This window comes from Penaeus chinensis, chromosome 9 (genome assembly GCF_019202785.1).
Source record: "Penaeus chinensis breed Huanghai No. 1 chromosome 9, ASM1920278v2, whole genome shotgun sequence".
Lineage (NCBI taxonomy): Eukaryota > Metazoa > Arthropoda > Malacostraca > Decapoda > Penaeidae > Penaeus > Penaeus chinensis.
In genome coordinates this window covers 14,865,725-14,875,941 of record NC_061827.1, presented here as the reverse complement: position 1 = coordinate 14,875,941, position 10,217 = coordinate 14,865,725, and positions in this window count along the sequence as shown.

Here is a 10,217-nt window from a genome sequence, read left to right as displayed (position 1 = left end):
CATATATATATATATATATATATATGTGTGTGTGTGTGTGTGTGTGTGTGTGAGCATGTATTTATGTATTTGTATGTATATGTATAGATATCTCTATGTATATGTGTACATATAACTATCAATCAATCCATCTTTATATATATATTTATATATATATATATATGCATATATGTATATATGTTTATATATGCATATGTGTATATATATGTGTATATCTGTATACGTATATATATGTGTATATATATAAATATATATGTGTTTGTGTGTATATATATATATATTTGTGCTTATGTATATATACGCGCGCGCGCGCGCGTGTGTGTGTGTGTGTTATACAATAAAAAGATTGAGAAATATAGGAAGTTTTCTCACAGAGTCAAGAGATCACAAAGAAAAGGCTGAAACATAATAAATTGCTCTATATAGGCCTACAGATTAGTCTTCCGCACCCGATTAACCTCCCCCCTACCCCTCCGCCCTACGCACTGGGAACGTAAGAACGACTGTGAGGCAATCACTGTCTCAAGAACGGTCTCGCCTTTCTCCGTTACGTACCGAACGTATACTCGCGCTGTATGTACTCGCTCAGTCATTACGCTCACCACATTCGCCACACTCATCACATTTACTCACCACACTCATCACATTTACAACACTTGCCACATCCACCACACTCATCACATTTAAACACTCACTACACTCATCACATTTCTACTACTCAACACACTCATCACATTCACCACACTCACCTCATCTGCCAATCCACACACAATATACTCACCACATCCACCACTCTGTATACACCACACTCACCACACGCACTCACCACACCACACACACCACGTTCACCTCATCCACCACACTCACCACACCACACACACCACGTTCACCTCATCCACCACACTCACCACACACATCACACACCACACCCTTTTCATCCAGTTCTTTCCTCGACCATGCTCTCGCTGACGCCCACGCCCTTGCCCGCCCTGCATGACTCCACAGACCGAGGCAGAATTGGGACAAGTTTAATCGTCATGGAAATAGTAAACAGTATGGTTGTATGTGTATGTGTGCATGTGTGTGTTTGAGTGTGTGTGTGTGTCTGCGTTTATATGGATTTGTGTGAGTGTGTGTGGAGAGAGAGAGAGAGAGAGAGAGAGAGAGAGAGAGAGAGAGAGAGAGAGAGAGAGAGAATGCTAGCTCAACAGAGAAAACAAGTATCACTTTCAGAGGCCTAATAAAGCAATTAGGAAATTCAATAAGTAAGAGTGAGAACGGAGTAATAAAATAATTTTCAAGATTACCAAATCCTATTTTAAAAGAAGAGAAGGACGCAAAAAGTCTAAATCGCTTGTGATTTAGAAAAAAAACGAAATGTAATGTTATATAAGGCAGCGGTGCCAGGCGTTCGCATTATTACCAAACACGCAATAATATTCTCTTATATTTTTATCATTTCAGCAAAAAATATTATATTTCAAAACGAAAACACATTGCAATACGAAAACCCCATTTCTTTGTTCTATATTTTTAGGTATATATATATGTATATATCATATAACATTTTTCGTATAACAATCTGAAATGATTTTCCACAGTTGAACCTCGTAACCTAACAAGCTTCATGCATTTAATGACACTAATTATGTTCTCAAGATAATTTGTCGACCTGAGTCAACCTTTGGAATATTTGACGCGAAAATAACAGAAAATCATAGGAGTATTAACAGCGTGTAGTATTCTTTGTTTCATTTTCAGCAAAGAATTTGAAATTGTTTGGTTCTTTATAGTGTATTCAGAATCCCTTTTCTTAGTATCAGCACCAGATCATTGTGATTATTCGCCGATTTAGTTTTAATTAGCCTTATCGCTATTTAGGTCTAGGTTGTCGGAGTAACTCCTTTGCTTTTATAGTTATATCTTTGATCCAGTTTTCGTTTTGTTTTCCCCTCCATTGCCGTCTTTCTTATCCTGCCTTTCTCTTCTACGTCGTCACTGCCATTGCTTTTATTTTTTTTCTTCTTTGTTTTTTCTTCCTCCATTGCCGTCTTTCTTCTCTTTTCTCGCTCTTCTACTTCGTCACTGTCGCTTAAACGCAAAAAAAAGTAAAATGACAACGCCCTTTTCCCCTACTTTCCCCTCTCCCCTACCTTTCCTCCTCCCCTTTTGTTTCCCTACTCGGCCCTCCTCCCCTCTCCCCCCCGTTTCCCTTCTCATTCTCTCTCTTCCTACTTCACCTGTCTCCTTCCCCTTTCTCTGTCCTCCACTCCTCTCCTCTGCCCCTAACCTGAGTCACCCACCTCCCCCTCCGCTTACTCGAAAAAAGGAAAGGGGTTTATACGTGACTAAGGGGAGTGTGCTTTTCCCATCACTTTAGGGCCCACTTCTTCCTCCCAGTCTCCGTTTTTTTTCGCTTTTTGGTTTCGTTTCCACTTATTTCGTCATTTCTTTTTCTTCTCTCCTTTTACATTTTCTTTTATTTAATTCACTTTTCGCCTTGTCTTCGATTTTCTTCACTTTTCTTCATCCTCTTGATTTCATTTCTTTTCACGTGTCTTACTTATAGATTTCTTCGTTCGTTCTATTTTACATTGTTTTCTTCTCACTTTCCTTTTTTTTACCTTTCTTTTTTTCTTCCCTTTTTCTACTTTACATTTGTTTTCTCATTTCCCTTCTTTTCTGAATCTTCTTTTCTTTTTTCCTTCGATTTATTATTATTATTATTTTTTTTCTCTTCGATGTCTTCTTTGCTGTTTCTCTGTCTCTCTTTTTGGCTATCTTCATTTCAATTCCTTTCGACTACTTTTTTTCTCTTTTCTTTTCCCCCCTCCTTTTCCTTTTTCTTCTACGCCATGCTTCCCTTTCTCTATCTATTTCTTATATTTCTTGTATGAAAATTTTGTGTTTCATCCCTAATTAATTATCCTCCCTCTCTTGTCTCATCTTTCCCTTCACAATCAATCCTTTCCCTCTCCTTTTCTTCTTCCTTCTCCCTCTTCTCCTTTTCCTTCACCCTCGTCCTCTCCACTCTCCCTTCTTCCCTTATACTTTCTCATCTTTCTTTCTTTTTCCTCCCTATCGTCCTCCTCATCCTCCATTATCTCCATCTTTTCACCCTCCACCTTCCCCCTCCAACACCTCCTTTTCCTCCCGTCCCATCCCCCTCCTCCTTTTACTACCCCACTCCCCTCCTTCTCCCACCCCACTCCCTCCTCCTGCCCTACCACCCCTTTTTCCTTCGCCTCCCCCCTCCCCCTCCTCTCCGTGACTGAGAAGGTTGGGATTGGAGAAAGTGTCGCAGGACTACTTTTGGGAGTCTGTAATTGCTCGATTCGACAATCAACCCCCTCCCTCCTTTCCCCCACGGGCCAACCCCTCTACCCCCTCCTTCCCCTCCCTCCTCAACGCTTTAATCCACCCCTCCACGCGTGAACTCTCTCTCCCCCTTCCCCCCCCCCCCCACACACTTACTCTTCCTACCGCCTCTTTCCAATCAGCCCCAGGGGGTATGTCGAGGGGGTGGGGCCAAGGAGGGTGGGTAGAGGGGAGGGTGGTGGTGGGGAGGAGAAGAGTTGGTCTCGCGAAATCTCTCCGTCGTTGAGAAAGGGATGATTTGTTCTACTTTCTTTTAACTTTTTTCTTCTATGGGTTTCCTATCGACTCTCTAAAGCCTCTTGGGTTCGGATTTTTCTTCGTTTTAGTGTTATTATGTATATATATATATTTTTTTTCCCCCATTTTATGGATTTCATATTTCTCGGGTGTGTAAAAAGTCCATTGGTCTTGCCTCTGTCTCTCCTCTTTCTGCGTTTTCTTCTTTTTCTTCTTCATCTCTCTCATCTCCTTTTCCTCCTTATTCTTATTCTTATTTCCATTCTTACTCTTATTCTTCTTCCTATTCTCATCCATATTCCTATTCCTGTTCCCATTCTCATTCCTGTTACTCCTTTTATTCCCATTCTCATTCTCATTCTTATTTCTTCTTTTTATTCATTCTTTAACTCATTCTCCATTTTATAAAATTTATTTATTCCGTCCTCCTTGTCCACTAAAATCACTTGACGTCCTCCTTGTCCACTAAACCACTTCCCTGTCTTTATTTCACTTTGGAAATCTCGCCTGGGTGAAAATGTGGGAATTTTTTCCTATACTGCACTTGGGGATGGGGTGGGGGGATTCTCGCTGATGACACGTGGCTTTAGTATATTTCCTTATTTATGATCGTTGGTCGTATCACGCAATGCGACTTTCTTTTTATTCTATTTTAGATTGTTTTAATGTCTTATTGCTGTTATTATTATCGTTGTTGTAAGAAGTAGTAGTAGTAGTAGTAGAAATAGTAGTAGAAGCAGTGGTACTAGAAGTAAAAGTAGAAGTGGTATATGTAGTAGTAGTAGTAGTAGTAGAAATATCATTGTTATTGTCATTGTCATCATAATTTTTGGTTCTTATTGTTGTTGTTTTCATTATCGTTATTTTCATCATCATCGATATTACTATTATTAAGGCTATTATTATTGTTACGAATATTGTTTTGTTTTTTTGTTTTTGATAATATTATTTTCATTGTCACTATTATTCATATTATCATTATTATTATACATATTATTATCATTGTTATTATTATTATACATATTATTATCATTGTTATTATTATTATACATATTATCATTGTTATTATTATTACTATAATTATTTTTATCATTATCAACATTATTATCCTAATTGTTGTCAGCATTATTATTACTATTATTACCACTATTAGTATTATGATTATTAATATTCTCATCATCGTCATTATCCTTTTACTTTTCTATTTGCTTTTTTACCTGTGTCATAATATTATTATTATTATTATTATTATTATCATCATCATTATTATTATCATCATTATTATCATCATTGTTATCATCATTATTATTGTTATTATTATTATCATTACAATTATAATTATCAAAATTGTCATTATTTTTATTATCATTATTATTGTCATTATAATTATTATTATCCAAATTCTTATTATTTTCACAAACATTATTATTATTATAATTATTATTATTATTATTATTATTATTATTGTTGTTGTTGTTGTTATAATAATTATTATTATTGGTATTATAGTTATTATTATTATGATAATTATTATTACATATAGTATCATCATTATCATTATCATAATTATCATTTTTGTCATCATCATCTTTATCATCATTATTACCATTATAATTATGATTTTTATCATTGTTGTTGTTGTTACTATCCTTATTATTGTTAGTGTTAATATCATTATCATTTACTGTCATCAATTTATTCGTTATCATTATCATTCTTATCTTTAGCACCTTTATAATTTTTGTTGTTATTGTTATTGTCATTATCAACATCATTAATTCAATCAACACTATTATCAGTATTTTTTATATTGTTGCCATTATCATTAGTATTATTATATTATTATTATTACTAATAATACTATTATTTTTTATTATTATTATCATTATTATTATTAGTAGTAGTATTATATTGTTATTATTAACATTATTACTACTATCATTATTGTCATTATAATGATAAAAATAATGATTATCATTATCATTATTATTATGATTACTATTTATATTGCCATTATAATAATATTAATAATAGTGATAAGGAGGGGGAGGAGGAGGAGGAGGAGGGGGATGGAGCAAGAGGAGAGGGAATATCAAGAGAAGGAGGAGGGAGAGTTGGAGATGGTGGTGGTTGGGAAGTAGAAGAGAATGGAAAAGAAGAAAAAAGGGAGAATTGACAAAACGGAGAGAGATGAGGAAAAGACAAAAACAGAAAATGGAAAAAAAAAAAGGAAGAAAGCTAAAAACAACAACAACCAAGCAAAAGGAAAATCAAAGGAAAAATCACACAGAAAGACAGAAAGTTTGTGAATGTTTATTTACCGGATATTTCTGCTTCAGCTCGTGAAAAGGGAAAGTGAAGAACAGCTACGACGAAGGAGGGAATTGCTATGAAGAGTGAATGAACTAAAATCGAGGGATGTGTGAATGAACCGCGTGATTCACGATGCAGTAAGAGAAGGAAGGAAAAAAGTGGGGAGGTGATGAAGAATTAGAAAATGGAAAAAAGGTAATAGTAGGAGAGGTAGAAAATGGAAAAGGTAAGAGAAGGAGAAGGTAAAAAGAGGAGAGGTAGACAATGGAAAGGGTAAGAGAAGGAGAGGTAGAAAATGGAAAAAGTAAAAGAAGGAGAACTAGAAAATAGAAAAGGAAAGAGAAGGAGAAGTAGAAAAAGGAAAAGGTAAAAGAAGGAGAGGTAGAAAATGGAAAAGGTAAAAGAAGATGTAGAGAATGGAATAAGGTAAAAGAGGGAAAGGTGGAAAAGGAGGGAGTAGAGGAAAGAAGAAGAGACAAAAAATAAAGAGATGAGAAGAGCAAAAGGTAGGAAGTGGAGAAGATGGAGGAAGAGAAGAAATAGATAGGAAAAAAAACAGACAAAGAACATGGGAAAATATACAGAGCGAGAAGAATAAGGGAGAAAGATGAGGAAAAACGAAAAAAAGGGGGCAGAAAAACAAAAGAATGAAAATAACAAGAAAAATAATTAGAAGCAAGCAAAACAAACGATGAAAATAAGACGAGAAATATCACCAAGAAAAAAGAAAAGAAAAAAGGATATATATATGTCTGCATATACATGTGTGTATATATATGTATCTATATATATATATACATATACATATATATATATATATATATATATATATATATATATGGAAACTGAATCTTTCTGCTCTAGCTCGACGACTGCGAGAGTACAGAACAAGAAGTATGAAGCAGAGGATGTGAATAACCGAAAAGAAATGAAAATGTATATGATCTGCTTGCTTCCAGAAGGAGGAGGAGAAGTAGAGGACGGGAAAGTTGAAAAAGTAGGAGCACAAAGATGGGAGCGTAAGAAAAAGGAGATGAGAGAGAAGATAATTGATAAGAAAAGAAGAGGGAATTGAGATGAAAAGGAGGTAGAAGGTTAAGAAGATTATTAGAAAAAAAAGTTGAAGAGCAGAAAGGAGAGGGGGAGAAAGATAAAGAGAAAAAAAGGAGAAAATAAAGATAATGATTAAAAAATATATCAACATACATGTACTACCGACAAAGAATAATAAAAAAAAAAAAAAAAAAAAAAAACTTTTTCCAAATTGATTCCAACTTTACAAACAAACTAAAAATATCAAACAAGCTAATGAACGAGGCAGTTCGTGTTCTTGTGCGTTTGAGTTAGAACAGATCGTAAAATAGATTATAAAACTTTTTGTTTTATCTTCCTTAGTAGTAGCACGTGTCTAAGAAAAAAAAAAAAGAGTTGGTCATTCACGGTCAAAGAAACTAGTAAAAGCTCCCGTGCCCTTCAGCCAGGCTTCGGAATCCATAGCAGCCTTTATCACATTTTGTTAATAAAGAATCCCGTGTATGTGGCTGCCCCCCTCCTCCCCCTCTTGCCGTAACCCCCTCCCCCCGTCCCCTTTGTTTAGCTTGTTTAAGTTATTTCCTCCAAAAAAATTTCCTTGGAAGTTTAAGTAGACAAGGTATGCTAGGATTGTATGTATAGTCAGATTGTTGTGGTCAAAAAAAGTATATGAACAATAGGCGTGCAGATATTATTCACATTGCTTCCAATTTCGCACGCTTTTATGTCTAGTCCAGACTCTAAAATCACATACAGAGCTCAGTGTATAATGCAGAGCTCGCAAAATCCTTCTAAAATACGTTCAGCAATAAGCAAACATGATTTGATACTAGTTCATGCTTGCAAAGATGAAGTCGCAATTCAAACCCGTTTTCCAACTAAAGAATGAATAGGAGGAGGCGAAGAAAAGTGAAAAATGCTCAAGGCAAGATGTTTTACTGGCGTTGCTCATACTCGTTTCTATTTTCTAAAACATTTGTCACAGCAAACAAAATTACAGTGAAATTCAGTTTTACAGTATGATTTTGAAAAAGTTGTGAAGTAGTAGGTTCACTCACGACAGTAACTATGAGAAGATAGGAGTACTTCACTTACAAAAAGTTAGTTTAATGAAAAAAATTGAGAATCAAGCATGATTCCTGATTTATCTACTGATTTAGTGGCGATAATTACAATATTAGTAACAATGAATGTAATTATCTGAAGAAAAATAACTTAGCATATGAAACGGAAACACTGTTTTCTCCCTCAGGAAAAGAAGAAAAATTTACCCCGCTCCTTTAGAAATAGAAAAAGTAGAGATTTCTTCAGAGATAGAAAAGAAAATAGTCTCATCCTTCGTGAATATAAGAAGAGGGTCTGCTACTTTAGAAATTGGATGAATGAAAAAGAAAAGGAAAAAAAAGTGAATAAAATGCGAAACTGAAAGAAAGTGTAGTGAGGCAGAAACGAATTTGATATTGATGACGACAATAATAATTACAGTAAAGTTGGTAGTAACAAAAACGATAATGGTTAATACAACCATACTGAATAGCAATAACAATGGTCGTGATGAAATTTTCAAAATGATGATGATTATGATTATTATATTTTTCCATCATTATGATAATGAATACGATTATGCAAATAGTAATGGTGATGCTAATTTTATTCATATATATGATTACTCGAAGGATAATTGTAATAAGTAATTATGATAATAATAGTATTAGTTATAATGGTAATGATAAATAGTAGTAATAATAACAATAATAATCATTCTAACTGCTTACCGCTACTACTATCACTACTATTTTAATAACAATAGCAACAGCAACATTACCCGAACAATAACCTTCCATGTCCCTAGCGCTGCTCCCGTTCTTGGCGTGACTCGCACAAAAAGCAAAAATTCCAGAGGCTGCTAAACCACTCGGCTGTTGCGGTTCTCGGGCGAGACCTGCCGTGAAACCTGCCTTCTCACGGGTTCTTAGAAATCTCGAGTAGCTCATTAAGATTTTCTCTCTCTCTCTCTCTCTCTCTCTCTCTCTCTCTCTCTCTCTCTCTCTCTCTCTCTCTCTCTCTCTCTCTCTCTCTCTCTCTCTCCCTCCTTCTCTCTCTCTCTCTCTCTCTCTCTCTCTCCCTCCTTCTCTCTCTCTCTCTCTCTCTCTCTCTCTCTCTCTCTCTCTCCCTCCTTTTCTCTCTCTCTCTCTCTCTCTCTCTCTCTCTCTCTCTCTCTCTCTCTCTCTCCTTCTCTCTCTCTCTCTCTCTCTCTCTCTCTCTCTCTCTCTCTCTCTCTCTCTCTCTCTCTCCCTCTCTCTCTCTCTCCCTCTTTCTCCCTCTCTCTCCCTCTCCCTCTCCCTCTCTCTCTCTCTCTCTCTCTCTCTCTCTCTCTCTCTCTCTCTCTCTCTCTCTCTCTCTCTCTCTCTCTCTCTTTGTCTCTCTCTCTCTCTCTCTCTCTCTCTCTCTCTCTCTCTCTCTCTCTCTCTCTCTCTCTTTCTCTCTCTCTCTCTCCCTCCCTCTCCTGTGAGGTGTATGGTGAACTTTCCTTTTCTTTCTTCTTTAAAGGGGCTGTACGATGGAGGTGATACCGTTAGTTTTTTTTATATATATTTATACGTCGAGCGACATTGGGAAGTATGCGTCAACATTGATTTTTTGTACCTTACGGATATTGACATTTTCATATTGCAACTGTCACACCTTTTTGTTGTTGTCGTTGTTTTTCTCTTATTGTGTTTGTTGCTGTCACTATAAATTCTGTTTCTGAAGCTAATCTACGCGGAAAAAAACAAGACAGCCTGTCAGTAGCCTTCTGTTTACCCTATTATTAAGACATACTCCCCTGTTGAAGTTACCATTGTTAATATTAATATATTGAACTTTACTCCCCCGCAAGATAATTGCTATTAAGACATCAAGGTTGAAATTAACAATGAAGGCATACGAGTAACACCCACGTTAATGACACTGGAGCGGCGACAACAATAACACTGACACAGCCACAAATCACACACGACAAAACGATAAATGAATAACAAGGAAATGGGTCAATGGAAAGAAATGATAAGATAGATAAGTGGTGGACGAAGGAGGCGGAAGCAAACCCCGGTAACGGTGAAGAATAAGTGGGTAGCAAATGACAATGATTTCATGACCGGAAAGGAGAAACATATCATACAACGTTACGTCGACGATGCAGGAAGTTAATGAAGGTAAATAATTTCACTGCGTATTCACGTGGGTGATGCGGGAAAAGCGACTTTATGGCTAGT